Source organism: Lissotriton helveticus, chromosome 5_1, assembly GCF_964261635.1.
Source record: "Lissotriton helveticus chromosome 5_1, aLisHel1.1, whole genome shotgun sequence".
In the NCBI taxonomy this organism is placed as follows: domain Eukaryota; kingdom Metazoa; phylum Chordata; class Amphibia; order Caudata; family Salamandridae; genus Lissotriton; species Lissotriton helveticus.
In genome coordinates, this window is record NC_136065.1 from 64869797 (window position 1) to 64884183 (window position 14387).

The window sequence follows — 14387 nt, forward strand, 5'->3', positions numbered from 1 at the left end:
GGGGTACGAGGACTGCGCCCCACCTTTACTGAATTGCTCCTGCTGTGCCAAGTGTCCTCTGTTAACACCTCGATTGCTTGAGCGACGAAAAGTGTTCCCTCTGAATTGCTGAGACTGAAGAGCACCCATGGATTTAGCTGTCTCAGTATCTTTTTTCATTTTTTCGAGGGTGGTGTCAACCTCTGGGCCAAATAGTCTGTCTGGATTAACCGGCTGGTTGAGGATAGTAGTCTGTATCTCTGGCTTGAACCCTGAGATGCGGAGCCATGCTTGACGCCTCAACATCACACTAGTGTTAATTGCTCTCGCTGCCGTATCTGCAACGTCGAGCGCACATGTAATTGCAGCGTTGGAGATGAGCTTGCCCTCCTGTATAAGCATCTCAGCTCCCTCTTTAAACTGGTCTGGAAGGTGTTGCGATAGCTGCTCTAAGGTGTCATAGTGTGCCCTATCGTATCTAGCTAACAGAGCTTGTGTGTTTGATATGCGCCAGATGTTGGCTGCCTGTGCTGCCACCCTTTTCCCAGATGCCTCCAGCACCTTTGACTCTTTGTCCGGGGGAGGAGCTTCACCCGTTGTTTGGGAGTTCGCCCTCTTGCGGGCATTAGAGACCACTAAAGAGTCCAAAGGCAACTGGCCCCGTATGTAAGTCGGGTCGCCAGGTGCCGGCCTGTATTTTTTCTCTATTCTGGGGTTGACAACCCTAGCTCTCATGGGTTCCTTGAAAATGTCTGTGGCATGCTTGAGGACCCCTTTGAGCATTGGAAGCGTTTTCACAGTTTTTTCGGCAGCAGAGAAAGTGTCAAATAAAAAGTCAACTTCCACAGGGTCAGCATGCATCTCCACTTTATGGTTTGTAGCTGCCCTTTCAATTAAGGCATTAAATGCCGCAGAGTCTTCAGTGGGAGAAGTTTTCACACCGTAAACCTGAGGGTCATGGACAGCTTGCTGGTCCCCATGATCACCAGAGTCCATCCACGAGTCCTGTTGCTCATCAGGGTCTGTGTTTTCAGGAAAATTGTACTCCTCATCTTGCTCACCCTCATCTGCATCTGAGCAAGTGGGTGAAGGTGTTGGACTCTTCCTAGGTTGTGGAGGAATGTGTTCAACAAGTACTGGAGCCTCTGGTGCTGGTCTTTTCCTCTTCAGAGGTATTACAAACGACTCCAAAGGCTGTGATGTAATTTTCCTCTTGTAGAGCGCGAGTTTTCCCGTGTCGGTGTCGATGAAATGTTCCGACTGCTCTTCTAATAAAGGTTGTCGATGACCAAAACCTCCACTCAGTTGAGTTTTCTTCAACCCTTCAGAGTCCTTGGGCACCGATCGTGGTGCAAAGGCTTCCGGCGCCACCTTCGGTGGTAGAGTATAGAGGATCGGCATCGAAGTCTTCTTCGGTGGGACCATTGGGGTTTTCGGCTCCGACGTTGACGCCTTGTCCCGTATCCGTTTGAGGGAGTCCGAGACCTGCTTCGTAAAAGAAGCGGATGGTTTCGTCGACCCGACCGATGACCTTCGTCCACCCCCAGGGGAAGACCCGAGCGTCGATGACTTCTGTCGAGCCGCCGGAGGCACAGACGTATCCTCGACAACTGCGCTTCGGCCGCCTTCCACGGCCACAGGCGTCGACGCCGACTGCTTCGGATCGGCAGCCTTTGCCATTTGCGTCGGGACTCCAGACTTCGGCTCGGTGCCCTTTGCCGACTTTGTCTCGACGGCCCTTTTGCCTGTTGGTGCGGTAGCCTTGGCTGAAGTCGGTTCGACAGTCTTCTTTGACTTCGACTCGATCACCTTGCTCGACCCCTGCTCGACGACCTTCTTCGAGCTTGGCTCCTTAACCACTTTCGGCACCTTTGCCTGATTGACAGGCGTCCTAGGCTTCGAGGCCTCCGAAGACGACGTCGTCGATGGTGGAGCTGACGTCTTCGGTTTCGATGGCGTGTCGTCCATCTTTGTTTTCGTCGACACCGATGTTTTTAGTTTCGGTTTCGATTTAGGTAATGGCGGCTCCGCTGAGGTGTCCGTAGCTGGGCCGGAAGGCGGGCCGTGGATCGAGGTGTAAGGTCTTGGGTAAGGCCGTGTGGCGATCCCGCGACCTGAGCCTTTGTAAGAGTACGAACGGGGCATAGCTCTTCCTACGAGCTATCTTCCATGGCCCCATATGCTTCTTCGTCGTCCCCTACCTCATCGACGTTTTCTTCTAGGTCTTGGCCCTCGACGTCTTCTCCGTAGTCGGCCTCGACCTCCGCCGATGTTGGTGAAATTTTCAGTTGAAGCTCTTGCTCGTCTGCTTCGGGGTCTACGAAGATGTCCACCGGTGCCGGGGCCGATCGCTGGGCCTCGAGGCGCGCAACGCGCCGAAGCTTGATCGTCTTCTTCGATCTAAATCTCGAACAGGCCATACAGTTGGTCGTGGTCCGGCGACAGGCACTTGTTACACACAGGATGGACGTCGATGTGTGGGTACTTAGAACCACACACGGGGCAGTGTTTGAACGGACTCCGTTCCATCGTCGTATCGGCAAAGTCTTGCTGCGTCGACAGGGCCTCGATGACCGAAGAGTCACCCGACTCCTCAGATATCCGACTCGACAAGTTGGAGTATACACGAGACCGAACGCGAACAATACCGACGGGGTAAAGGAAGGCCTTTTGGCCTACAAAGAGTTTTTTTATCGATTCCGAACAGGAGATGTCAAAATCACATCCGAACCCAATGGCGGAAAAAAACAATCTGGGGATGGAGTCGATGCCCATGCGCACTGTAGTCCAGGGGAGGAGCCACCTATCTCGTGATACTTCGAAGACTCTTCCAGGACAACAATGTGCAATCATCCGGACCCAACACTAGGTGGCGATCTATGCTATAGATATGAATTTAGCAGCCCACATGCCTCGAACATTGGTGTCGGGCAGAGTGGGGTAGATTGGAGTGGGGTAGAGTGAGGTAGATAGGAGTGGGGCAGATTGGAGTGGGGTAGATTGGAATGGGGTAGATTGGAGTGGGGTAGTTTGGAGAGGGGTAGAGTGGGGTAGATTGGAGTGGCGTAGAGTGGAGGCGAGTAGATTGGGATGGTGTTCACTGGAAGGGGTATATTGGAGTAGGGAGGAGTGGGGTAGATTGGAGTGGGGTAGAGTGGGGTAGAGTGGAGTGGGGTCGAGTGGAGTGGGATAGAGTAGGGTCTACTGGGATGGGGTAGATTGGTGTGGGATAGAATGGGGTAGATTGGGATGGGGTTCACTGAAAGGTGTATATTGGAGTAGGGTAGAGTGGGGTAGATTGGAGTAGGGTAGAGTGAGGTAGAGTGGAGTGGGGTAGATTGGAATATGGTGAAGTGGGGTAGATTGGAGTGGGGTAGATTGGGGTGGGGTTTACTGAAAGGTGTATATTGGAGTAGGGTAGAGTGGGGTAGACTGGAGTGAGGTAGATTGGAATGGGGAGAAGTGGGGTAGATTGGGATGGGGTTCATTGAAAAGTTGGAAATTGAAGTAGGATGGAGTGGGGTAGATTAGAGAGGGGTAGAGTGGGGTAGATTGGAGTGGGGTGGAGTGGGGTAGATTGGAGTGGGGTAGAGTGGGGTAGATTGGAGTGGGGTAGATTGGAGTGGGGGAGAGTAGGGTAGATTGGATTGGGCTAGAGTGGGGTAGATTGGGGTGGGGTTCACTGGAAGGTGTATATTGGAATAGGGTGGAGTGGGGTAGAGTGGAGTGGGGTAGATTGGGATGGGGTTCACTGGAAGGTGTATATTGGAATAGGGTGGAGTTGGGTAGAGTGGGGTAGATTGGGATGGGTTCACTGGAAGGTGTATATTGGAGTAGGGAGGAGTGGGGCAGATTGGAGTAGGGTAGAGTGGGGTAGATTGGAGTAGGATGGAGTGGGGTAGATTGGACTGTGGAAGAGTGGTGTAGAGTGGAGTGGGGTAGAGTGGGGTAGATTGGGGTGAGGTTCATTGGAATGTATATATTGGAATAGGGTAGAGTGGGGTAAATTGGAGTGGGGTAGATTGGAGTGGGGATCACTGGAAGGTGTATATTGGAGTAGGGTAGAGTGGGGTAGGTTGGAGTTGGGTAGAGTGGGGTAGACTGGAGTGGGGTAGATTGGAATAGGGAGGAGTGAGGTAGATTGGAGTGGGGTAGAGTGGGGTAGATTGGGATGGGGTTCACTGAAAGGTGTATATTGGAGTAGGATGGAGTGGAGTAGATTGGAGTTGGGTAGATTGGAGTAGGGAGGAGTGGGGTAGATTGGAGTGGGGTAGAGTGGGGTAAATTGGTGTCGGGTAGAGTGGGGTAGATTGGAGTGGGGTAGAGTGAGGTAGATAGGAGTGGGGTAGATTGGAGTGGGGTAGATTGGAATGGGGTAGAGTGGGGTAGATTGGAGTGGGGTAGTTTGGAGAGGGGTAGAGTGGGGTAGATTGGAGTGGCGTAGAGTGGAGGCGAGTAGATTTGGATGGTGTTCACTGGAAGGTGTATATTGGAGTAGGGAGGAGTGGGGTAGATTGGAGTGGGGTAGATTGGAGTAGGGTAGAATGGGGTAGATTGAAGTGGGATAGAGTGGGGTAGATTGGAGTAGGATGGAGTGGGGTACATTGGATTGGGGTAGATTGGACTGTGGTAGAGTGGGGTAGATTGGAGTGGGGTAGAGTGGAGTGGGGTAGATTGGGGTGAATTCACTGGAATGTGTATATTGGAATCGGGTAGAGTGGGGTAAATTGGAGTGGGGTAGAGTGGAGTAGATTGGAGTGGGGTTCACTGGAAGGTCTAAATTGGAGTAGGGTAGAGTGGGGTCGGTTGGAGTAGGGTAGAGTGGGGTAGACTGGAGTGGGGTAGATTGGAATAGGGAGGAGTGAGGTAGATTGGAGTGGGGTAGAGTGGGGTAGATTGGGATGGGGTTCACTGAAAGGTGTATATTGGAGTAGGATGGAGTGGAGTAGATTGGAGTTGGGTAGATTGGAGTAGGGAGGAGTGGGGTAGATTGGAGTGGGGTAAATTGGTGTCGGGCAGAGTGGGGTAGATTGGAGTGGGGTAGATTGGAATGGGGTAGAGTGGGGTAGATTGGAGTGGGGTAGAGTGGGGTAGTTTGGAGAGGGGTAGAGTGGGGTAGATTGGAGTGGCGTAGAGTGGAGGCGAGTAGATTGGGATGGTGTTCACTGGAAGGTGTATATTGGAGTAGGGAGGAGTGGAGTAGATTGGAGTGGGGTAGATTGCAGTGGGGTAGAGTGGAGTGGGGTAGAGTGGAGTGGGGTAGAGTGGAGTGGGGTAGATTGGGATGGGGTTCACTGGAAGGTGTATATTGTAGTAGGATGGAGTGGGGTAGATTGGAGTGGGGTAGATTGGAGTGGTGTAGAGTGGGGTAGATTGGAGTGGGGTAGATTGGAGTAGGGTGGAGTGGGGTAGAATGGAGTGGGGTAGAATGGGGTAGATTGGAGTGGGGTAGATCAGAGTTGGGTGGAGTAGGGTGATTGGGGTAGATTGGAGTGGGGTAGATTGAGGTGGGGTTCACTGGAAGGTGTATATTGGAATAGGGTGGAGTGGGGTAGATTGGCGTGGGGTAGAGTGGAGTAGATTGGAGTGGAGTAGAGTGGGGTAGATTGGAGTGGGGTAGATTGGAGTGGGGTAGAGTGGGGTAGATTGGAGTAGAGTGTGGAAGATTGGAGTAGGGTGGAGTGGGGTAGATTGGAGTGGGGTTCACTGGAAGGTGTATATTGGAATAGGGTGGAGTGGGGTAGATTGGAGTGGGGTAGAGTGGCGTGGGGTAGAGTGGGGTAGTTTGGTATGGGGTTCACTGGAAGGTGTATATTGGAGTAGGGTAGAGTAGGGCAGATTGGAGTGGGATAGAGTGGGGTAGATTGGAGTAGGGTGGAGTGGGGTAGACTGGATTGGGGTAGATTGGACTGTGGTAGAGTGGGGTAGATTGGAGTGGAGTAGAGTGGAGTGGGGTAGAGTGGGGCAGATTGGGGTGAGGTGCACTGGAATGTGTATATTGGAATAGAGTAGAGTGGGGTAAATTGGAGTGGGTAGAGTGGGGTAGATTGGAGTGGGGTTCACTGGAAGGTGTATATTGGAGTAGGGTAGAGTAGGGTAGGTTAGAGTAGGGTAGAGTGGGGTAGACTGGAGTGGGGTAGAGTGGGGTAGATTGGGATGGGGTTCACTGAAATGTGTATATTGGAGTAGGATGGAGTGGAGTAGATTGGAGTTGGGTAGATTGGAGTAGGGAGATGTGGGTTAGATTGGAGTGGGGTAGAGTGAGGTAAATTGGAGTCGGGTAGAGTGGGGTAGATTGGAGTGCGGTAGAGTGAGGTAGATAGGAGTGGGGTAGATTGGAGTGGGTTTCACTAGAAGGTGTATATTGGAATAGGGTAGAGTGGTGTAGATTGGAGTGGGGTAGATTGGAGTGGGGTAGATTGGAGTAGGTTGGAGTGGGGTAGATTGGAGTGGGGTAGATTGGAGTGGGGTAGATTGGAGTAGGGTGGAGTGGGGTAGATTGGAGTGGGGTAGAGTGGTGTAGATTGGAGTGGGGTAGATTGGAGTAGGGTGGTGTGGGGTAGATTGAGTGGGATAGAGTTGGGTAGATTGGGTGGGGTAGATTGGAGTGGGGTAGAGTGGGGTAGATTGGGGTGGGGTTTACTGGAAGGTGTATATTGGAGTGGGGTAGATTGGAGTGGGGAAGATTGGAGTGGGGCGTAGAGTGGGGTAGAGTGGGGTAGGGTGGAGTGGGGTAGATTGGAGTGGGGGTAGAGTGGGGTACAGTGCGGTAGGGTGCAGTGGGGTAGATTGGAGTGGGGTAGATTGGAGTGGGGGGTAGAGTGGGGTAGATTGGAGTGGGGTAGGGTGGAGTGGGGTAGATTGGGAGGGGGTTCACTGGAAGGTGTATATTGGAGTGGAGTGGGGTAGAGTGGGGTAGATTGAAGTGGGGTAGATTGGGGTGGGGGTAGAGTGGTGTAGAGTGGGGTAGGGTGGAGTGGGGTAGATTGGGATGGGGTTCACTGGAAGGTGCATATTGGAGTGGGGTAGAGTGGGGTAGATTGGGATGGGGTTCACTGGAAGGTGCATATTGGAGTGGGGTAGAGTGGGGTAGATTGGAGTGGGGGTAGAGTGGAGTAGGGTGGAGTAGGGTAGATTGGGACGGGGTTCACTGGAAGGTGTACATTGGAGTAGGGTGGAGTGGGGTAGATTGGAGTGGGGTAGAGTGGGGTAAATTGGAGTGGGGTAGAGTGGAGTGGGGTAGAGTAGAGTGGGGTAGAGTGGGGTAGATTGGGATGGGGTTCACTGAAAGGTGTAGATTGGAGTGGGGTAGAGTGGGGTAGATTGGAGTGGGGTAGAGTAGGGGAGATTGGGGTGGGGTTCACAGGAAGGTGTATATTTGAATAGGGTGGAGTGGGGTAGATTAGAGAGGGGTATATTGGAGTAGGAGGGAGTGGGGTAGATTGGAGTAGGGTAGAGTGGGGTAGACTGGAGTGGGGTAGATTGGAATAGGGAGGAGTGAGGTAGATTGGAGCAGGGTCGAGTGGGGTAGATTGGGATGGGGTTCACTGAAAGGTGTATATTGGAGTAGGATGGAGAGGGGTAGATTCGAGAGGGGTAGATTGGAGTAGGGAGGAGTGGGGTAGATTGAAGTCTGGTAGAGTGGGGCAGATTGGAGTGGGATAGAGTGGGGTAGATAGGAGTGGGGTAGATTGGGGTGGGTTTCACTGGAAGGTATATATTGGAATAGGGTAGGGTGGAGTAGATTGTACCTCACTCCAATCTACTCCACTCCAGTGGGGTAGATTGGAGTGAGGTAGATTGGGGTGGGGTTCACTGGAAGTCTATATTGGAGTAGGGTAGAGTGGGGTAGATTGGAGTGGGGTAGAGTGGGGTAGATTGGAGTGGGGTAGATTGGAGTGGGGTAGATTGGAGTAGGGTGGAGTGGGGTAGATTGGAGTGGGGTAGATTGGAGTGGGGTAGATTGGAGTAGGGTGGAGTGGGGTAGATTGAGTGGGGTAGAGTTGGGTAGATTGGGTGGGGTAGATTGAAGTTGTGAGAAGTTGGCCTGATAGGTGATGTTTCCAATTCTGGAACCACCTATTATCAGACCAAACAATCCCTTATGGTGTCTGGTTGTAAGTCAACCTTATTAGACAAGCTATCCTAGGGGTAGCATGGACTAAGCAGCCTAAAGGCTTAACTTAAGAGGTCGTGTTAAGCGAGCTGTTTTACCACATACAATCCTGTAATATCAAATGAAAGGACACCACACAAGTATATATTATAAAAATATATGTATTTATTACTAAAGACAATCCCCAGTATTCTTTATGAATAAAGGGGCACAAGCGTTAAATCAAAAGCACTGTTTAAACATACAAGTTGCACAATTATGGATGAGGGCAGGGGGCCACTCAAACCATATACTAAACAAGTGGTATAAGAGATGCCACTCGAGCAGTGGTTAGGCCTAGGGCCTAGGGAATCGCTGGGAGCAGTCAGGACAAGCAATGCTGAAGTCGGGAATGGCCCTCGGGATTCGGGAGATGTGCGGAAAGCGCACGCATGCACCAATGTTAACCAATGGTGCGTAAAAAGTGTAAAGTTAGAGTTTAAGGACACTTCCGCTGAACCTAGAGGAACAAAACTTAAGACACAGACCCTAGAGATGTGCACTAGTGTGGGAACACCGGCGGAGCAAAGTTACCTCACCCACAGGAAGTGGGTGCACAGGGTCGAAGTGGCGTCGGGTTTTGACACGCAGGCTCTTGGTGCTTGAAGCTGAAAGGGCTGCAGGCGGGTTGAAGATGAAGTGTCCGGTGGAGTCCAAGGGTGGACTCAAGTCGAAGGGTACCTGAAAGCAGAGGGGACAGAGTCTGGGTCACTCAGCAGTGACCAGGGTGGAACCAGGACGGAACCAGGCAATGTCGGGCGCAATCAGGTGGTCGTCGAGGAGCTTCTCTCCGCTGTCACGTGGGCTCTGGGGCATCTGCGACGTCCAGGAGCAGGTCACGATCTGTCCCACGCAGGCTCTCACCGTCGGCGCTGTCGGCTTCAAGTTTGGAGCAAACAACACTTGGCAATAGCAATCCACGCGGAACCGGGAGATTGCTTCTCACTCGAACCAGGAAGGTCAGAGTGGGGGCTCCTTTTCAGGGGAGCTGGTGTGGATCTGGAGCAACCAGATTCACGAGTCTTCTTCGTAGTTTCGTCGGCACAGGGACCACTAGCCGGCTGGCAAGTGACCGGGCCAACGCGTTGAGCCAAATGGAGCAGAAGGGCCCCACGCAGCACTCGTCGAGTGTGGAGGGCTGAACTTCGGCTCAAGAGTAGCTCAGGGTGGGGGCTTCTCAAACCCCGGTGCACAGCTTCGAGGGTCACTCGTGGGCTGCACGGTCAGCGTCTCGTGGTCAATTCAAGATGGCGTGCCCCACGCTTCCGGTCGCCTCCACGGGTCTCAGCTCTGCAGGGACTGTGGATCGGGCTGTTGGAAGGCAGGCAAGCTTGATCTCGTCGATCTCAGTCGCTCGAGTTCCGGCGGGAACTGCAACTAAGTAGACGTCGAGGGCTGGATGGTGCCTGCTGCTGCAGGGTGGTCACTCCTTGACCACAAGGGAGATTCTTCGGGCTTCCACGTTGAGATGGAGGTCCAAGGGTCCAGAGTTTCGTTTCTAATGTTTCTTCCAGGAAATCTGATGTGCATTGGCACTGCTCCCACTCTTATTCGAATCTGGGGGGCGTGATTACCTGCTAGGTCCCCCCCTATGGGAGGGACCCAGGAAGTGGGTGGATACACCCCCTTCCTTTGATCCAGGCCGCCCTGGCACGAGGGCTGGAGTGCCCCAGGACCGGTTTGGCCGGATTATGCAAGGGGCAGCCTTGTGCGCCCCAAGCAGTGTCTGGTTTCTTTCAAACCTCCCTGCTACAATCCACTATCTCCTGTCTGGAGGGCGGTGACACCCTCCTGTGACAGGAAACCCTTTGTCCAGGCCCCATTTGGCTGAGTTTCGGTCAACTGCAGGGGTCCAGACATTTGTCTGTGGCAGAGGCATCCATTTTGTGGATCTAAGGTCTTTGGAGAAATTAACCGCATTTAAGTAAAGCAACATGTCCTACCCCTCTAGAGGGGTGGAATGCTATCCCCGTCGCCAGAACTGGCGAGGGGATAGTATTCCAAATCGTATGACACCTTACACGACATGTTTTGATAAAGCCAAACCAAAGTTGCTATTTAACCGCGAGGATTATAAGGCACTTAAGAGTATATGGTATGGCATTATCCTGAAACAGCTTAGGGAGTTGTTCCCGACAGCTGCAGACAGGCTCAGCTCATGCTAGAGCTCCATCTCACATAAAACCACGCACTCTGCCTCCAGGATTGATGAGGCCTTTCATAGGAGTGGCTCACAGGTTTACATGTGTCCAGATATAGGTTTAGATATAGGTATACTATATCTAAGCAAGGGGTGATTACACCACCTTACCCCAGCTGAGTGATCAGCCAGTTGTGTCAATTTAAGAACCAGCCAGGGGTGGCAAAAGATATGCTGCAGCCCCTGGTAGGCCTTGGTGGCCCCTATGCCCTGGGCACCTATAGTGCATTATACAGGGGCTGACAAGGAGTCCATTTCCAATTGTGGTATGTGCCTATAGCACATGTGTCAGTAATTTAGTGAGAGAACAGCAGGCTGGGGGTCTGATCAGCAGGCCCACAGCCTCAGTAGTCGAAAACCAGTGAAGCAAAAAGCAAAAATTTGGGGTGACCATAGGATAGCAGACCCTACTCTCCTACACAACCCCCCCCCAAACGCAGGGACATTAAACTAACCTTGACCAGATAAGTCTTCATGTTCTAAGTGGAAGTACCGGGAGAGACCATCTGCATTACCATGGTCAGTCCCTGGGCGGTGCTCCACTGTAAAGTCCATCCCCTGTAGGGAAATGGACCACCTGAGCAGTTTGGGATTTTCACCCTTCATCTGATTGAGCCATAAGAGGGGCTTATGGTATGTCTGAACTAGGAAGTGAGTTCCAAACAAGTAGGACCTCAACTTCTTTAGTGCCCAAACCACAGCAAAGGCCTCCCTCTCAATGGCTGACCAACGTTTCTCTCTAGGGGTCAGCCTTCTGCTAATGAAAGCAATGGGCTGGTCTTGACCATCTTGATTAAGTTGTGAGAGCACAGCTCCCACCCCCAACTCAGAAGCATCTGTCTGTACAATGAACTGTTTGGAGTAGTCAGGACTCTTCAGGATAGGTGCAGAGCACATGGCCTTCTTCAGGTCATCAAATGCCTTCTGACAGCTAACTGTCCACTGAACCTTTTTTGGCATCTTCTTGGATGTCAAGTCATTTAATGGTGTCACTATAGACCCATAGTTCTTCACAAACTTCCTGTAATACCCAGTCAGGCCCAAGAAGGCTCTGACTTGTGTCTGGGTAACTGGAGGAGCCCAGTCCTGTATGGCCTGGATTTTGCTCTCCAGTGGCTGAACCTGGCCTCCACCCACTAGGTGGCCCAGGTATACAACCTTACTCTGCCCTATCTGGCACTTAGTGGCCTTGATAGTTAGGCCTGCCTTTTGCAGGGCCTCCAAAACTCTCTTCAGGTGGATCAGGTGATCCTCCCAGGTGGAGCTAAAGACAGCAATATCATCTAGATATGCTGCGCAAAAGTCATCCAACCCAGTAAGGACTTGGTTCACCAACCTTTGGAAAGTGGCAGGTGCATTCTTCAAACCAAAGGGCATTACCACAAACTGATAATGTCCACTAGGGGTAGAGAATGCTGTTTTGGCTTTTGACTCTTCAGCTAGTCTGATTTGCCAGTAGCCAGCTGTCAGATCGAATGTGCTCAGAAACTTGGCAGAAGCCAATCTGTCAATGAGCTCATCTGCTCTTGGAATGGGGTGAGCATCTGTCCTAGTGACAGCATTGAGACCCCTGTAGTCCACGCAAAACCTCATTTCTCTCTTTCCATCTTGGGTATGAGGTTTTGGCACCAGGACTACTGGGCTGGCCCATGGGCTCTCTGATGGCTCAATCACTCCAAGCTCCAACATCTTTTGCACCTCAGCCTTGATGCAATCCCTGACATGGTCAGGTTGCCTGTAGATCTTATTCTTCACAGGCAGACTGTCACCAGTGTCCACTACATGGGTACACCAGTCAGTCTGGCTGGGTGTGAGTGAAAACAAATGCCTGTGGGCCTGCAAAACTTGTCTGCAGTCCATCTGTTGCTGGTCAGTGAGGCTGCCTGCCAAGGCTAATCCATCAACTGAACCATCATCAGGGTTCTGAGAAAGCAGGTCTGGGAGAGGGTCACTCTCTTCCTCCTGATCCCCATCTGTGGCCATGAGCAAGCTCATGTCCTCCCTGTCCACAAATGCTTTCAAGCGATTCACATGGATTACCCTGTGAGGGCTCCTGGGTGTTCCAAAGTCCACCAAGTAGGTGACTTCTCCCTTCTTTTCAATGATAGGATAGGGTCCACTCCATTTGTCCTGGAGTGCTGCTGGGGCCACTGGCTCCAGTACCCACACCTTCTGTCCTGGTTGGAACTCTACCAGTACAGCCTTTTGGTCATGCCAAGCTTTCTGTAATTCTTGGCTGGCCTTCAGGTTTTTGGATGCTCTTTCCATGTACTCAGCCATCCTGGAGCGGAGACCAAGTACATAGTCCACTATGTCTAGTTTGGGCTGTTTGTGAGGTAACTCCCATCCTTCCTTCACCAAACACAATGGACCTCTCACAGGGTGGCCAAACAAAAGTTCAAAAGGGCTGTAGCCAACCCCCTTCTGTGGGACCTCTCTGTAAGCAAAGAGCAGGCAGGGTAAAAAAATGTGCCATTTCCGCCTGAGCTTCTCTGGTAATCCTTTTATCATGCCTTTAAGGGTCTTGTTAAATCTCTCCACAAGCCCATTGCACTGTGGATGATATGGGGTGGTAAACTTATAGTTTACTCCACACTCCTTCCACATTGCTTTCAGATAGCTAGACATAAAATTCGTGCCTCTATCTGATAGTACCTCCTTTGGAAAGCCCACTCTTGAGAAAACTGCAATGAGGGCTTTTGCCACCACAGGTGCTGTGGTGGTCCTTAGGGGAATAGTCTCTGGATACCTGGTGGCATGATCCACTACCACCAGTATAAATCTGTTCCCAGATGCTGTTTGGGGGTCCATTGGACCCACAATATCAATTCCAACTCTTTCAAAGGGAACCCCCACCACAGGTAGTGGTATTAGGGGGGCCTTTGTTGTGCCACCTGACTTACCACTGGCTTGGCAAGTGACACAGGAGCGACAAAACTCCTTGACATTTTCTGACATGTGAGGCCAGTGAAAGTGTGAAACAAGCCTGTCCCACGTCTTGTTCTGGCCTAAGTGTCCTGCAAGGGGAATATCATGGGCCAAGGTAAGAAGGAACCCCCTAAACTGCAGAGGTATGACCAACCTCCTGGTCATGCCAGGCTTGGGGTCTCTAGCCTCTGAGTAAAGGAGTCCATCATCCCAATACACAGTATGGGTACCTTGGGCATCCCCAGCAGCCTCAGCAGCAGCCTGCTGTCTGAGGGGTTCAAGGGAAGGGCAATCTAATTGAGCCTGCCTCAGGTCTGCCCTTGAGGGTCCCCCTGTCCCCAGAAACTCAACCTGGTCAGGTTCAAGTTCCTCAGAGACAGTCTCCTCTTGGACTGCAGAATCAGTTTCCTCTGAAACTTGATTCTCAACCTGGGGCAAGGTGGAAGGCTCAGCCTTTCCTCTCTTGCTCCTTCTCTTGGGTTGTGGTTGGTCTATTGTTCCAAGATCCACCACTGGTTCAGGAAGGCACTTCTTAGCCTGAGCCCTTGTCATGGCAAGGACATGCTCTGAAATCCCTAGCATTTCTGCATGAGTCCTGTACTCCACTTCTGACCATGCTGAGCTTTCAAGATCATTGCCTAACAGACAGTCTACTGGAAGGTCTGCGCTCACAACAACTTTCTTTAGGCCATTTACCCCTCCCCAGGAGAAGTTCACAACTGCTACACTATGGGAAGTAGTGCAGTTGCTTGCATTGGTCACTAGGTAACTCTCACCTAGTACAATCTGTCCAGGGTCCACAAAGTCAGGTGTCACCATTGTGACACTGGCACATGTGTCCCTGTAGGCCTGAGCCAGTTTCTCATTAATTAAGGGAGTCTGCCTGTATTTGCCCAGGTTACTGGGGCTTACTGCAGTGGGCAACTCAATGTCCACATCATACAGGAGAACTGCCTGTGTAGGGATTCTGACTAGGCCAGATCCTACTTCAATACCCAGGGTCAACCCAGCTACACCCTTGGACTGTGTTCCACCACTGCTTACTGTACTTGGGGTTGCAGTTGCTTTAGGAGCTGGAGTGGTGGAGACTGGATTTGCCTTGGTGCACTCACTGCCCCAGTGTGA

The 14387-nt window shown here is 51.8% G+C and overlaps 1 protein-coding gene across 1 annotated transcript in view; it reads right to left on the reverse strand.

Moving 5' to 3' along the window:
* The window catches only part of LOC144754137 (major histocompatibility complex class I-related protein 1-like), a 392818-nt gene that overhangs the window by 121773 nt on the left and 256658 nt on the right, over window positions 1-14387 (reverse strand). The gene's annotated exons all lie outside the window — the stretch shown is intronic.